The sequence below is a fragment of the Vitis vinifera genome, chromosome 13 (assembly GCF_030704535.1).
Source record: "Vitis vinifera cultivar Pinot Noir 40024 chromosome 13, ASM3070453v1".
Classification (NCBI taxonomy): Eukaryota; Viridiplantae; Streptophyta; class Magnoliopsida; order Vitales; family Vitaceae; genus Vitis; species Vitis vinifera.
In genome coordinates, this window is record NC_081817.1 from 16,716,101 (window position 1) to 16,732,493 (window position 16,393).

Consider the following 16,393-nt stretch of genomic DNA (forward strand, 5'->3'; position numbering starts at 1 on the left):
AAATCAGCACATTATCTAAAAGAAGGGAGAAGCAATACTAATGTCACTTCTTTCTCTTCAATATATATATATATATATATATATTTTGCTTTTTTTGTTTTATGAGCTCAAAAAAATAAACTGAATTTCTTATTTGACAGTTGGGAAGACCTACTCTGCATAAAGCAACAAGCCAGCTAATGATATCCATGTTTGTGCAGGTACAAGACATAAATAACATGTGCAGTTGAAACCTGGCAAATATTTTTAATACTTCAAGTATTCTGAGCAGAAAAAAGGAACCAATAAAAAGGTCAAACTACACTCCTCACCTGATCATAAAATTAGTTCTACACTAACACTTCTAGGCTGCAAAAGATGGTACTGCTTCTGATTGAATTCAAGTCAATCAGAAGGTTTTGTTACGGTAAATTTACAAGTAATCATCTATGGCATATTACAGCCAGCTACAAATGATACAAAACAACAATATGACAACAACACCACACAACAAACAAGATCAAAAGTTGCTCTAAATCTTCGGCGCTCAATCAACAAAACCTTAATAGCAGCAAAGCAATCTTAAAAGAAAAATATACTATTCAAACTACACAATTAGCAAGCATCTATCCTCAACTAATGTGAAAACTGCAACCATTATCCTGGAGTGCAACAAGCAGCAACTTAAACTTTTAGTCATAAATACCTCAGAACCACAAAGAAGTCAGGCACAACAATTTAGTTCTTCTTGGTTTTCTCACTGCAACCAAAAAAGACAAATTATTTCAGCACAGCTAAATTCTCCATGTTGATGTATATGAACAATGGCAGCATGCACATCATTAACCATGTCAACATTATAAGCCATTGGATTGAACTCATGACGAAAAGAGTCATGAGTGAGCATCTAGAAGATTCAGTAAATTCCATTGAAGTACTGGGATATGAGACCTAGGGAATGCCCAAGAAAATTTCAAATATTTAAAATGCTCAGAACAAGTCTGAAATTCAGACACTAGTTCTCTAAAATTTTTAACTAAAATGTTAGATGTTGAAGTGAAAAAAGCAACAGACTAGAATAGGGAAGCATAACAACAGATTAAAAAATATATAAAATAGAAATGAATTTAAGATTAAAAAGAGAAACTACATGATGTTTTCATTATTTAACAGACTAGAATAGGATATTATAACAACAAATTTATGAATATATTTTTGCTCTTCTTGAAGTTCCATTTCCAGAAATTACACGAACATAACATATTGCGCAAGAGATGCCATTTTAGTGGATATGCAAAGGGAAAGTCATTGTCAAATTGAAAGTTCATCCTAATACCATTTCCCATAGTGGGAGCCATTGCGATGACAAACCGATAGGGAAAGGAAACCTGATGTGAATCGATACCAAGAGTGGCCATTGTTGAATTTTTCATAGCACACCCTGAAGAAGTTAGCTCTTATCCTTTCTATTGAACCGTTTCAAACACCACGATCTACTATCGATTTGAAAACCAAAAGTGAGCAAAATTGGCAAATAGTAAAAGGTTTTCTATCGAAATGAATGGATCTTAGTTCAATGTCAGCCGTGCAATCTGATGACAAGCTGTAAAATCCAAATTTATGCATGGATCAAATAAAACTTTGATTTGGAGAGGAATCTTAAGTGGATTGGGACTTGTCTAAGCCAGAACATGACATTGAAATTTGAAGATGAAGAAAAGGAATTTTGACATCAGAACCCACAACAAAGACAAGGATTTTGATAGTGAAACGAAAAGGAATGCTACAAAGCTTAATACAAATATCCAATAATGATTCATATCAGTTTAAACGGATACTATTTCTGATGGCAGACTCCTTTATATCCTCTTTCCCAGTGGCTTCACCTCCGATGTCAGTTTTTAAACTAAGTTATAAGCTCTTTTTGATTAATTCCATCATTATTGGTTTGGAAGCTAATTGGTCTTTGACAAAGCAACTCTTATTGCTAAGGAGACATTAGTGTTTCATTTTCATTTATATCAGCAATAAAAGATACAATCAAATCAATAAACCAAAAGTTGGTGCCATAGTTGATCAATTTTGAAAATTAGTAGTTGTTGATGCATTTTTCTTCTATTGTCTAACCATTTTGTAAATATATTGTTGTACATTTGTTAGTTTTATATTTGCTTGTTTTTGTTTTTGTTGTTTAGTTGAGCTTGGGAAAGAATTCTTTGGTGCATGCTGTACTGTTGGATAAGGAACACTAGTGGAAGACTAGAAAGTGTTCTTGTAGAGTTAAATCCAAATCAAACCATGGAAGGTCCACAAGACCAAACAACCAGAATATACCTATGAGTGAGCCATTCCAGCACTTTCAGATCCATGATGGACTATTTGAATCCTAAAAGAATGCCATCTCCATCTTCCTTCATCCCTCAAATAGAGTATGCCATCGTTTGTTCCCAACTTGTACCTTTGCCATCAATTTTTAGAGGATGTCAAGGAGAGAATCCCTACACTCATTTGAAGGAGATTGAAGAAATTTGTCCTACATTTCAAGACTAGAATGTCTCCATCAACCTAATGAGAATGAAGCTTTTTTTTCCTCTAACTTTGAAAGACAAAAGCAAAAACCTGGTTTAACCCATTGGGGCCAAAGAATATACAGACCTAGAATGAATTTCAAGCTCTGGAGACAAGAAAAATGTGTAATGAAGTATCAGAGATAGCTCAAATCCATGCCATATGTGAATCAAGGGAGCATGCAGCACATGACTGTCCTACCATTCCCATCATCAAAGAAATTTTAATGAACAAGCTACTGTGATTGGAATGTCAGCTAGGATAATATATTCAGACAACAGAAAAATTGTCCATTCTCAAATACAAACAATCCAAATTGGGGGAACACCCTATTTCATGCTGGAGTAACCTAGTCAATTTTCAAGGGAGTTAGGAATATCAGGGCAGAAAAAGCAATTTCAATTAGTTTAATCAAGTTTCTCCGCCTTAATTTTAGAATCCACCCCATGTTTAAAATTAACAGAGTTCTAGACCTTCATCAACTTCTTCCTCATTTGAAGCTTTGATATTTATTGAGGAGCAGGGGAAATGTAATGAAGAAGTCGCAGGTCAGCTGCTGAGCAACGAAAGTGGAATGATGAGCAGTGCAAGTTTAATGCATAAAAATCACAGGTTATTACAAATATCTAGATGACTATGAACAAATCGAATCTACAGAGTAAATGGGGAGAAAGGGAAGTTCCCTGCTCAACCTTATCAAAATCTAAAGGCCATCTGTGAAGTGAATGGTCAAGCATGCTTGTCATGTGATCATCAAGAGGTTAAAGCAGTTGTTACCTTGTGAAGTGAGAAGGAATTAAGAGAAGCTGAGCAATAAAAAAAGAATGAATCTGAGAAGCAGGAAGTTGTCCCTGATAAGCCTAATTCCTCAAACAAAATGAAGGAGAATGAGGAGAGTAAAGAGCAAGAAAAATTTGATTAATTTGTCCTTGAATAAAGAGCATAGTTTTAGTACCTTTTTCTCAAGCTCTAAAGGGGAAGAAGAAAAAATAAATACAATAAGGTATTGGAAGTATTGAAACAGGTGAAAGTAAATATTCCTTTACTTGAAATGGGGAAACAAGTGTTCGTTTCTGCAAAATTTCTGGAGGACCTATGCACGGAGAAGACAAAGATCTCCATAGACAAGAAAGCATTCTTATTGAGCAAGTTAGTGCAATCATAGAATAAACTCCAGCAAAATACAAGGACCTAGATGTCCTACCATATCTATCACTATCGGTGCGGCACTTATGGAAAAAGCACTATTGGATTTAGGAGCAAGTGTTCACTTGTTACCTTATTCTTTGTAATCATAAGTTGGACTTGGTGGAAATTTGTTTCAATCAGAGGAAGATTCATTAGAATTTCAAAGTTTGTTACAAACAGAAAAACTACTTCTCTGTTTTTCTTGAAGATGTCAAAGGTAGAGGATGGGAAGCCCTAAGGAAGTTGATCTTCTTTGTGTCAAAGAGCCCTTTTTGTTCTGTCACTAGAACAGAGGAAGTGGAAGCAAAGGTGAAGAACAAAGTGGGGTTGGTAGGGTGGTCTGGGGATAGGTCTTATGCAAGAGTGGTTGACAAGAAGGGTCCAAGGAAATGAGCTTTCTTAGCAGTTGGAAAGTGGGCTATAGCTGTGATTTGTGAAGGCCAAGTTTTTGTTCAATATTGGGGTGTTATAGGTAAGGCTCTTACGAGAATGATGGGGGTTAGGGAAATGATTTCCATAAACCCTTTTTCAGCTTTCAAAGATGTCTTCTTCGCGGATTCAACCAAAAGAGCGGAGTGGCTTCAAGCGCAAGGAAAGCTGGTTTTAAGAGGAGTGGTTTTTAGATTACGAAAGTGGTCGCTAAGAGAAAATACAATGGTTCTTGGAAAATTCAGGAGGGGTTGGATAGAGTTGCGGCCCCATTCCATCTATGGAATGAAAACTAGTTACGATTCACTTTGAAGAATTGGGGGAAGGTGATAGAGGTGGGGAGATACTTTAAAACTTATAGATTTAACAAAAGTTAAAGTGAAGGTGGAAATGAATCCAAACATGGTGTTGCTAGCATTGTTGGAGGTGATAGATGGTGCCTAATTTTTTATAATTGCACTCTCAATCATTGGAGGGGAAGAAAAAGATGTACAAAGAAAGTTGGAGTTAACTTGCTACAAAAGTGAGTCGGCTTCAATGGGAGAGGCGTGGCGTAGGGCCCTTCACAAGCTTTGAGGACACATGGTGAGGCTAGGACAGTTTTGGGGAACAACTGCCACCCACTCTCTCTTGTCTCTAACACTATTTCAAACCCCAAATAAACCCTAATAGAGCTTCTTCCCCGGTAAGGTGTTTGTCTCGGGAGTCAAGTCCTACTCAATTGGAGAATTTCCATATTGAAGGCATTTCTCCTTCAAAAATATCTTCCATCAAGTCGGTTTTCGGTACTTTGAATGTCAAAATTGTCAAATACAGTAAAAATGGAGTTCAGTCGGCCATAAGCAATGGTTGCTTAGTGGAAAAGATGTATTCCAAAAGGAAGAACATAACCTCTTTAGGCGCCCCTAGCCTTCTTTAGTTTTCTAGGTACTTGGGTGTCTTCGGGGTTTTTTCAGCTTTTATGGAAATTATTAGTTGGAATATTAGAGGTATTGGTTCCAAAAAGAAAAAAAGAGTAGTAAAGGATTTTCTTTGTCTTGAAAATCCAAATGTTGTTCTATTACAAGAAACAAAGAGAAAGTCTTGTGATAGGAGGTTTGTGAGTACCGTATGGAGGGTCAGAAACAAACAATAAGCAATTCTTCCAGATAGTGAGGCTTTGGGAGGAGTGGTAATCTTTTGGGATGCTTTGAGGTTTAAGTGCTTAGAGGTTGTTTTAGGATCTTTCTTTATAACAATCAAGTTGGAGTTAAGAAAAAGAAGGGTCGTTCTGGTTTACTTTGGTTTATGGTCCTAGCTCGTCAAACTTTAGAAAGGATTTTTGGTTAGAGCTTCAAGATCTTTCAGGCTTAACTTTTCCAAAATGATGTGTTGGTAAGGATTTTAATGTCATAAGAAGAATTTCAGAAAAGTTAGTGGGTTCTAGGTTAATCCCAAGGATGAAGGATTTTAATGATCTTATAAGAGTGTGAATTAATTGATATGGTTCTGAGGAATGCGTCCTTTACTTGGTCTAATTTGCAAGAAAACCCCATTTACAAAATATTGGACAAAGTCTTATTTTCTAGAGAATGGGAGCAAGATTTCCCTCAATGAATCTAAGAAACTCTCCCCAGATTGGCGTTGGATCATTGTCCAATTCTGTTAGATACCAATCCTTTTAAGTGGGGGCTGATACCTTTTAGATTTGAAAACATATGGTTGATTCATTCAAATTTCAAGGATATAATAGGTGGTTGGTGGAATGAGTGTTGGTTTGAGGTGTGGGAATTCACAAATTCAGGAAAAAGTTACAGTTTGTCAAGTCAAAATTGAAAGAGTGGAATAAGGGTTCTTTTGGAGACTTATAAGGGAAAAAAAAATATTCTTGCGGACATAGTGGGTTTAGATGAGAAAGAACAAGAAGAGAATTTTTCTTTGTTTGATCTAGTAGTAAGAAAGATGTCAAGGAATGGGAAGTTGGAAGATGTGTTGTTAAAGGAAAAGTTATTTTAGAGGTAGAAATCTAGAGTCAAATGGATAAAAGAAGGGGATTGTAATTCAAAATATTTTCATAAGGTGGCCAATGGTAGGTGGAATAGAAAGTACATTAAATCCTTGGTGATAGAAAATAGGGTAATCTTAAATAACATTGAAAACATTTCAAAAAAGATTAAGCACCATTTTGGGAAATTATTTCCAAGCATTTAGGTGGTTCTTAGAGGATTGAAGTTCTGGATTGGTCTCTTATTTCAGAAAAGAGTGTCGAGTGGTTGGATTGTCGTTTTGTTTAAATAGGAGATTCACAATGTTGTGTTGAATTTAAATACGGAAATGGCCCCTAGGCCAAATGGTTTCACAATTTCTTTTTATCAAGTATGTTGGGATGCATGTTGAGAGACCTTTTAAGAGTGTTCTTAGAGTTTCACAACAATGGAATAATCAATCAAAGCACAAACGCTACCTTCATTGTTCTAGTGCCAAAAAAGAGTCAAACAAGTGGGATCTCAAATTATAGACCCATTACCTTGGTAACTAGCTTATACAAAATCATAGCCAAGGTTTTTTCAGGGCGGATGCATAAATTCCTCCAAGACACCATCTTTTTAACCCAAGGTGTTTTTGTTGAGGGAAGACAAATTTTGGATCATGTCTTGGTTGCTAATAAGTTGGTGGATGAGAAAAGGAGATCAAGAGAGGAATGGGTAGTCTTCAAAACTGATTTTGAAAAGGCCTATGATCACATTGATTGAGATTTTTTGGACCATGTAATTGAAAAAAAAAAAGGTTTATAGTTCAAGATGGAGGTCTTGGATGAGAGGATGCTTATCTTCGACAACTTTTGCAATCTTAGTAAATGGAAACGCTAAGGAGTGGGTTAAGGCATTCAAAGGCCTAAGATAAGGAGATCCCCTTTCCTCTTTTCTTTTCACCTTGGTAGCTGATGTCTTAAGAAAATTCATTGGGAGAGCAGAGGAGAGAGGTTTATTCAAGGAGTTTCTGGTGGGTAGAAATAGGACCAGGGAGTCTCATTTATAATTTGCGGATGACATTATCTTTTTTTTCTAGAGCATCCTTTGAAGAGTTGCATTCTCTCAAGCTAAATTTGTTGGTGTTTGGGCAATTATCAAGGCTAAGGATTAATCTAAATAAGAGCATTATCTCAGGAATCAACATTAGCCAAGACCAAATTGCAAGGTTGGTTTCTTTGCCTGAATGGGCAATCTCTTATTGGGCTTTAATGTATTTGGGTCTCCTTTTAGGGGGGAACCCAAATTCACTCTCATTTTGGGATCCAGTGCTGGATAGAGTCTCTAGAAGGTTGGATTGATGGAAAAAAAACCTTTTTGTCCTTAGAAGGTAGAATCACCCTAATTCAATCTTGAAGCACATCCCAAGTTATTTTCTTTCTCTTTTCAAGGTTCCAACTTCAATAGCTTTGAGGATCAAAAAATTACAAAGAGAATTTCTATGGTTAAGCTATGAGAAGGGTAAGAGAGGATCATTTGGTCAATTGGGACATGGTCTGTAAGCCTAAGGAGTTTAGCGAGTTAAGGTTTGGGAAAATCTCTTTGAGGAACCAAGTTTTATTAGGGAAGTGGCTTTGGAGGTACCTTAAGGAAGGTTTTGCCCTTTGGTATCAAGTTATCTTAAGTATCTATAGGACACATGATAATGGATGAGACTCCAACAATATAATCAAATGGTTACAATGTTGTCCTTGGAAGGCCATTGCTCATATTTTCACACACTTGTCTTTTAGTAGGTGATAAGACCAGAATTTGTTTTTAGGAAGATCTATGGTGGAAGGACCAACCTTTTTGTTTACAATTTCCAAGACCTTTCAAGATCACCACTACTAAAACTCATCTTATTTCAACTATTATGGGTAACAACACTTCATTGTATTGGGATCTAGTTTTTAGATGTCATCTAACTGATAAAGAGATTGTGGATCTTGAAAAACTAAAGTCCTTACTTTCCCTTATTCACTTGACTCTTTTAGTTCTAAATGTGAAAGCTTGGATATCATTTTTGGGAATTTTCTTAGTTAAATAAATTTTTTCAACCTTATCCATTGTCTCAAATTTCGTTCCTTTCTACCCAACTAATTTTTTATGGAAATCAAAAGTCTTATCTAAGGCCAGGGCCCTTGCTTGGTTAGTGGCACATAAAAAGGTAAATATTGTTGACATGTTGTATTTGAGAAGACCTTTAAAACTTTATCCCTTATTGGTACATTTTTTGTAGGAGCAACAAAGAAATGATTGATGATCACTTCTTGTATTGTCTTATTACTTTAGGATTGTGGTATAGAATTTTTTTCACAGGTTGGGAGAGAGTGGGTTCAGCCAAGTAGTATTTGTGATATGATAGTGATTTCTTTCAAGTGTTTTGGAAATTTTATTAGAGGCAAGACTCTATGGAGGATCGTGTGTGTCTTTTTGTTATGGATTTTTTGGAGAGAGAGGAATGCTAGGATTTTTTAGGACATTTGGAAAATGTCGGAGATGATGTGGGATCATCTTCATTTTTATGTTTCTTTTAAACTTACTATATAGACATTTTTAAACCATATCCTTTGAATGTAATCCAACTTAGTTGGTTTCTGTTATGTGCACCTTAGGGTTGGGTCTATAGGGTCAGGATTGTTTTACTTGTATAGGCCTTTTGTTCCTTTTATATAACCTTCCTTGGTTAGTGGAGGTTTACTTAGTTCTTTTGATCAAGTTTGTATTTCATATGGAGGATTCCTCATACTTCTCATGTTTTTTTTCTCATTTAATACATATCTTTTGTTTTTGATAAAACAAAATGGTAATAAAACGCATTAATAACCATTAATCTAAAGATAAAAACCATACATGTGATTTGAATGTTCCCTGATTTATTCCAGTCGATGAAAAAGTTGGTACAAATCTAAAAAATAAGGGATCTTAAACCTGATGGCTCTCTTTCCTAGATTTAAGCACTTGATGATGGTGGAATCCTCTCAGAGTGGTAGAGGGTAGAGTTCTTCTCTTTAAATTAAGAAAAAGTAAAGAAGAAAAATGAAGCATTAACTTTTAAGGGGGGTTTATATAAGTTTCCTTGTGGGCTTAAGTGACTTAAGTTCTTCTTAGGCTTAGGTCACTTAATCCAACCCATTTGTGTTCTAATTGATTAATTAGCCTAATCCAGAGATAATATTCACAAGCTCTTATGCATTTTTACCAAAATGCTCTTATTCACACATGTTAATAAATAGCCTAACTAACCCTAAAAACTAGTCACCTAGGAACATGAGCTCAAGCGAGGACCACTAGGATCCATAGGAAAATATTAGCTCCCTTAAAATTTAATTTTGAAGTTGACTCAACATCTCACGATAGGGAGCCAACTACACTCTAATATCCTATGATATTAAATTGAGAAATAATAATTGGGTTGTAACCTTCTACCCATTGCCTGTAGAATACCCATGAACCGGTATCTATAATCTAATGAGGTAAATGCTATCAACATCTCAAAATTACCTCTTCAATTCATAAGTTACAGATCCTCTTATAATATAATCAAATAACATACTCTAGTTCACAAATAGCACATGTCAAATTCCACTAAATGAATTATTGTGGCGCTATAGATTTCATGATTACAAGTCCTTAGGATCATAAAAAAAAAACACACTGTCTCAATTCAATAAGATAACATGATGTTTCAATTGAGAATACCTATTATCAAAGTAGCATGTTGATTTTAGTTCATGCTCAATATCCTCTCAAATTTAAGAGTTCATGTAGCATAATACCTTAGTGAATCATGACTACTTGATAGTTAATGTCATGATTTACGTAATCATATTCAATGTGTAACCATACACATGCACTCACCATGGGAAATACATCCCGATGACCAAGACTAGTCATCCCCATAATTGAGAGTTAGTATACTACAATAATTTAAACCTTTTTATTACCCATACATGGAATATAAGAAGAAAATAAGTTTGATGAACCTATCATATAGTTTGTGGCCCTTGAATATATAACCAAGAAGTCTAATTTTGTGCTTTTAAAATGATGGGTAACAAGGAAGAAAATAATTTTGATGAACCTATCATGTGGTTTATGTCCCCTTAATATGTAACCTAGAGGTCTAATTTTGTGCTTCTAAAATGAAGGACAATAAGGAACTTGTCTAGGCCAAATTTGTTGAAGAGGATGAATTAGAAGAGATTTTTTTTACTCATAAACCTATAGAAATTCTCTACTTGCTTTTAAGTAAAGGTTATCAATTCAAAAAGGCTTGTATATGTTGCATTTTGAGTTTTTTTTTCCCCTTAATAAGCAATAACTTGAAGGTTCTAATTGTTGTTATTGGTTGTCTTGTCATCTCTACCTATGATAGAGGATTTTTTGTTGGGACTGGTGGGGTTACAGAAGAGTTTCCTAATTTTTCTAATGTAACAAACATCTTAAACTAAATAGATAGTTGAAATAAGCCAAAAAAGGCTAGCAATGAATGTTGGAACAAGCTAGCGGTGAAAGCCAACAATTAGAGAAGAACTCCACAACAACCCTAGAACCTCATAGATGGATATAATACCATGATGGAAATTGGAAAGAAAAAAAAAAAAAATTCTCTCTTGTGTTGATATAATAGTTAAGGCTAGATTATAGTCGTACAAAAAAATTAACAAAAAGAAAAAAGAAAGAATACTAAGAATATTTACAAAATACACAAGGGAATTCTATTGAAAAAAGAAATCAATCAATAACCATATATTTATTTTTTTTCATTTAGATTGTAAAACAAATTGATAGAACCAAATTTATGATGTTAAAGAAAATAAAAATATTAAGCACAATAAAAGGAGAAACTTTAGCTTTAAAATCCAGAATACTATTTGGTTTTTTTTATTATGGAAGATTTAAACTAGTAAAACTTAGTTTAGCATGATCATTATCATAGTATTAATTTTATATTAAGTTTGTGTTTATGTTCACATTTATATAGCTCTTTTTGTATAAGATATAAGAAGTTCAGTAGCTTATAAGTTGAACTCTAATTGTTTATATAATTAACATTTCTCTAAACCTTTGTTATGAAGCATTCTTTAAATTTTTTTTTGTTTTATTTCATTTCAAGGGCACTAAATTAAAGTTATTTTTAGTTTATGGAAGCTTAATTATTTATTATTATGTTTAAAGTTCTAAAGTTCAAGACATTTGGAAAATGGGAGTCACTTCAAGTCTCAAGCTCTTTTAATTTTACTTCGATAGTTGATGAACATTATAAATTGATTACTATCGCTAATGTTTTCATACATTTTGAAGTAATTTAGTGGACATTGTAACCCTTAATTAGTCAAGTTTGCATTATCCCTCCATGCGGGCATTTCTCATGGTTTTCAAGTTTTATTTAAAACTTTGTAGGTATTTTCCTTCAAGATCTTAAACTTGAATGGCTTAGGAAGATAATTTTCACTTTTGAAATGATCTCAAAGAGTTTAAGAAGGCTACATAAAGGTTTGGAAGTGAGAACAAAGTAGCAAGATAACAGCAAGTTCACATAACTCCTCTATAAACCTGATTTCAACCAATCTGAAGTTTGCAATTATTTTAGGGGGATATATGTGCCCAAATTGAGTGAAATAAATTTTGATATGTTCTAGATTCATTAATAATGGATTTTCCAATTTTCCTCATATTTTGAGATCATTTGCCTTACTACAAAAATCACATAATTCAAAGTAAAAAATAAAAAATTTTGTTGGAGGTGAAGGGATTTAAAGCCTAATTGGAGAAGACTCAAACATGGTTATAAAGGCCTAAAACATCTTCCTGCAAGATAGGGTTTGGAGAATATATGTCTAAACATCTTTTAGTTTTTGAGAAAGGAGATTTTTAATACGTTTGGAGAGGGAAATAAGGAAAACAAAATGAGAGAAAATGAATGAAAAACACATATTTTCTCATACAACACACATATGAAGATTTCCTTGAGTTTTCTTTCCTTCTTTATTTGAATAGAATTAGAAACTTGATCATCTTTGACCTAGAACTTTTAGTTTTGATTCTTAGAATTTGCTTTGCTCTCTAGAATTTGTAATCACTTTATCTTGAATTGTCAAGTTTAGCATAATTTTTGAAGATTCAATCTTTTTAGGCTTAATGATTGTCTTTATTACTTTATGATGTTTTAAATATTTTTTATACTTGATTAAATTATTAGGCTTAATGATTTCTTTATTACTTTATGATGTTTTCAATATTTTCTATACTTGATTAAATTATTAGGCTTAATGATTTGTTTTGATTTGTCAAGTCTAACATAATTTTTGAAGATTCAATCTTTTTAGGCTTGATGATTGTCTTTATTACTTTATGATGTTTTCAATATTTTCTATGCTTGATTAAATTATTAGCCTTAATGATTTGTCTTGATTTGTCAAGTTTAACATAATTTTTGAAGATTCAATCTTTTTAGGTTTAATGATTGTCTTTATTATTTTATGATGTTTTCAATATTTTCTATGCTTGATTAAATTATTAGGCTTAATGATTTGTCTTTATTTGTTAACTTTAGCACAATTTTTGAAGATTCAATCTTTCTAGGCTTAATGATTGTCTTTATTACTTTATGATGTTTTCAATATTTTCTATGCTTGATTAAATTATTAGGCTTAATGATTTGTCTTGATTTTTCAAGTTTAACATAATTTTTGAAGATTCAATCTTTTTAGGTTTAATGATTGTCTTTATTATTTTATGATGTTTTCAATATTTTCTATGCTTGATTAAATTATTAGGCTTAATGATTTGTCTTTATTTGTTAACTTTAGCACAATTTTTGAAGATTCAATCTTTCTAGGCTTAATGATTGTCTTTATTACTTTATGATGTTTTCAATATTTTCTATGCTTGATTAAATTATTAGGCTTAATGATTTGTCTTGATTTTTCAAGTTTAACATAATTTTTGAAGATTCAATCTTTTTAGGTTTAATGATTGTCTTTATTATTTTATGATGTTTTCAATATTTTCTATGCTTGATTAAATTATTAGGCTTAATGATTTGTCTTTATTTGTTAACTTTAGCACAATTTTTGAAGATTCAATCTTTCTAGGCTTAATGATTGTCTTTATTACTTTATGATGTTTTCAATATTTTCTATACTTGATTAAATTATTAGCTGGGGTGAGGATGACCTTAGGACTCCACACATGAGACTAGAAGCATCCTAAACTTAAAGAATTAATTGTACTCATATCTAGTCCATTTAGTTCTTAAAAACTTTAGAAAGTAACTCATTTCTTATACTTGAAGAGTTACTTCATTAGATAAATGTTGATATCCCTAATTCTTAGCCCTAGTATTAAGGTTATTGATTTTTATTTTTATTTTGGTCTAGCAATTGTTGAAATGGTAGGGTAAGAAACATATTGATTTCAAATAATGAAAAAATGAGTATCAAATGGAGAATACACTCTTTAAAAAAATCGAAACCTAAAACTATTCATTAATGATAAAAGGTAACTTTTATTTGTTAATTTTATGTTATTTTTCTCAAAAATTTGGCAACGGGATCATTTTAAAATAATCTCTTTGCTCGATAATTCATTCTTTTTGTTGTTTCATATTTTTCATGAGTATTCCCTATGAATATGGTCCTAACTCACCAAATAAAGTTATTGGTCAATACCTTATCGTTGAAATAGAACTCCCATACAACTCCGCAATCAACCAATAGATTATTGAAAAACATTTTTTTAATATCTGAAAATATGACAAAATAGAGAATCTTTTGTTGTTGCTCCAACTGATCAAGTAATTTCTCTTTTAATCAATCAAGGGCAATTGTGATCTAGTAAGAAGGCTTTATGAGTTAAAATTTGATCAATTCTAGTCATATTACTTCACTTTTCTCTCATCTTTTCCTTTCTAAATCAATATCACTTCTATCCTCTTGCCTCATGGTTTTAGTCTTTTTGTTTTTTATATTTAAATGCCCTAAAGATCATATGGATCATTCAGATTTTGGAATTTGAGTTTAAATTGTCCCATTTTATAAATATAATGTAAGTTTTAGGCACATCGTGAAACTATTTTTTTTTCTTTAAGTTAGTTTGAAAATCCACTTTGAAAATGTGACTTCTATACAAATCAAATACCGTAATATCAAAATGTGGTTTCTAAATGTGTACTAAAGCCACAATTTCAAGATGTGATTTCAATTTAAAATAACAACAACAATAATAATAAAACATAAGGTGTGATATATATAATAATAAAATAATCAGGGTGAGGCAAGGTAAACAATCATTACCATCCCTACTTATAGTTTATAAATTTAGAGGATTTCCTAAGTATTTGTGTTCTATCTCCAAGGAACTGCATATGATACTTAATTGAGGAGTTACAATCCCTAAGTAGGTGTCACTGCAACATTGTAAATAATTCTTATAGATTAAAGTGTGTTAACTATCATATAATACAAGTTCCACCTAAAAACTCTAAAAGCAAAAAACCATCAAGAAAAAAAAATACAAATTTTCTTTAGGACTATCAAAATATATACACTTCAATATATAGAAGATGATAATTTATATAATACACCCCTAATTATTTTTGTTATTAACTCCTACAAATATAAAAGATTAATATTAGCTCTACTATTAGCTCCCACAAATATAGAGAATGAGCAACTTAATTATACAATTAATCAACTCTTAAGAATATGGAAGCTTAGGGTGTGTGTGGTGTTAATGTTACCATATACAAATTAGGAATGAAATTGATTGTACATATAGGAAAAGATTGACAAATTGACTTACCATGTATTTGTTAATGTTACCATATACAATTTAGGAATTTAGACTTTGTGTATAGGATATATATATATATGTATATATGTATGTATGTATATAGATGGATGCAGATGACAATAAACTGATCAGAGTTCTCAGTTTCTGTGGAGTTTTTTTTTAGTATTTTGACATGGTATCAAAGCAAGGTTTCGGCACCTTCTGAGTGGAGTTCGCGATCTTCTACCAATCAAACGCTTGGCATTGAAAACAGTGTTAATTGGGTTCATCGCGACCTGGTTCTTGGCCGTTTCTGTTCCAATTTTCTAGTGGGCTATTTCCTTTGTTTCTCAGTTGCATCATGTCATCAAATAAGTTGGAATCATTTCCTATTAGATTTACTGGCAAAAATTATTGTACTTGGGAGTTTCAATTTAAATTATTTGTCAAAGGAAAAGAATTATGGGGTCATATTGATGGGAGTAATCCTGCACCTCGTGATGCCGAGGCTTTGTCTAAGTGGGAAATTAAGGATGCTCAGGTTATGACCTGGATCCTTAGCTCGGTTAAACCTCATCTTATTCTCAAATTAAGGCCTTATAAAACTGCTGCTGCTATGTGGAATTATCTCCACATGGTTTACAATCAAGACAACTTTGCTAGGTGTTTTCAATTAGAGTATGAGATGGCTAATTTCACACAAGGAAGTCTCTCAATTGAGGAATATTTTTCTTGTTTTCAAACTCTTTGGACTGATTATTCTGACATTGTTTATGCTAATGTTCCCGTTGCAACTCTCTCTACTGTCCAAGCAGTGCATGCAACCAGCAAGCGAGATCAATTCTTGATGAAGTTACGACCCGACTTTGAAATTGCACGGTCTAATTTGATGAATCGTCATCCAGTACCATCTCTGGATGCCTACTTGAGTGAACTTTTGCGTGAGATGCAGCGTATCGTAACTCAAGCTACCATGGAACATCGGGCTAATGTTAGTGCACCTGTTTCTGTAGCTTATGCAGCACAGGGGAGGAAAAAGGGGCGAGATATGTGGGCTGTCCAGTGCTTTAGTTGTAAAGATTTTGGTCACATTGCTCGGGATTGTCCTAAGAAGTTCTGTAACTACTGCAAGAAACAAGGTCATATCATCTTTGCTTGTCTCATTCGGCCTAAAAGGAAGCAGGGTACTGCTTATCATGCCTCCACTAGTGCCTCTAGTTCTACTGCATTGCCTACTGTCTTTTCGATTGTTCCTATTCCTGCTCCTACAGCCTTAGCAAACCCGAACACACTCACTCTTGAAATGGTATAACAAATGATCATTTCTGTTTTTTTTTTGCTTTTGGGCACTCAAGTAATCATACGATTTCTTCTAAGCCATGGTATTTTGAATCTGGAGCTTCTAACCATATGACGAATACTGTTCTTTCTCTTTCCATTGTCAGAAATTATGATGGAAA

At 33.1% G+C, this 16,393-nt stretch overlaps 1 protein-coding gene across 3 annotated transcripts in view; it reads right to left on the minus strand.

Moving 5' to 3' along the window:
* The window catches only part of LOC100254096 (protein DOWNY MILDEW RESISTANCE 6), a 93,718-nt gene that overhangs the window by 68,441 nt on the left and 8,884 nt on the right, over positions 1-16,393 (minus strand). For 2 of the 3 annotated variants that reach the window (XR_009467223.1, XR_787249.3), the window contains exon 5: positions 686-739. The gene's annotated coding sequence lies outside the window, so the exon portion shown is untranslated. Of the gene's footprint in view, positions 1-219; positions 740-16,393 lie in introns of those variants that run through there. The other variant, XM_002273604.5, reaches the window with a different exon arrangement.